A 1,030-nucleotide genomic window follows, 5' to 3' on the forward strand; every position below is an offset into this window, starting at 1 on the left:
TTGGAATAAACTTTGTTCCTATAACTGTTGTTTCCCTTTAACTCTTCATTTTTCATCAGTAAGTGATGGGGTACTTTTTCATCTGCTTAATGGTGATATATCCAACAGTTTAAACATTTAATATATAGCAGCAAACCTCTCATTTTTATCTAAAGACATTGGAGTAAAGGTGTTATAAACATAGAATGAAGTCTCTCACGCTTGACATGTTGTAATCTGCTCTTTGTTTGAATAGCCAGGCCGGTTGTGCGTGCCTGTTAGTCCCACCCAGTGGCAGTGTTGTCCCTCCCTGTGTCTTGATACATCTCTTTTAATTAAGTGTGTTGTATGCAAACACCTAAATTCAAATTTCTAAATGTAGCAGAATGTCTACATAATGACTTAAAATACTGATTTAATATTTCAGGGAAATGTCTCCTTTCTAATATCTTCTTCCTAGTACCAGAATTTTGAGATAACACCCCTGGCAAAAACTGAGTCATCAAATTTAGAGGCTGTTGATCCAGCTTTTTTCCTTTCATAGCAAATGAACAAATCACATATGACACAAAACTATATTTTGGCTTTGCGGAACTATCCTCAAACGAGGGGAATTATGGAATTTCCTTGTAATTTACATTTCTAAATCAGGTACTGTCTAAAAATGCTAATTATTCAGCAGTTAAATGGATGTTTTTACAGATCATAACAAGCTGTTGGACTTGGATAATTGAAAGAAAATCTGGCTGCAACAAGAGTTGACAATTAAATCAATGAAGAGATTCATAGCACTTCAAAATCCAGCACGGTGTGACAAAAGATATTGGTTATTCAAGTGAGATGTGACTGATTTTTGGTGAAAGTGTAAACAAATTGGGAAGGTTATAAAAGGAAAACGCATGGGTAGACGAAGAATGACATCACAGTAGAAAACGCAAAACAGTACACCTTGAAAATGGAATATGCACATTAAAAAAGGAAAAGGGAGAACAAATATGAATCAATGTGACAGAACTAAGAAACTGGCTGAATTAAGTAGAAAAGCCAGAGG

Source organism: Hoplias malabaricus, chromosome 16, assembly GCF_029633855.1.
Source record: "Hoplias malabaricus isolate fHopMal1 chromosome 16, fHopMal1.hap1, whole genome shotgun sequence".
In the NCBI taxonomy this organism is placed as follows: domain Eukaryota; kingdom Metazoa; phylum Chordata; class Actinopteri; order Characiformes; family Erythrinidae; genus Hoplias; species Hoplias malabaricus.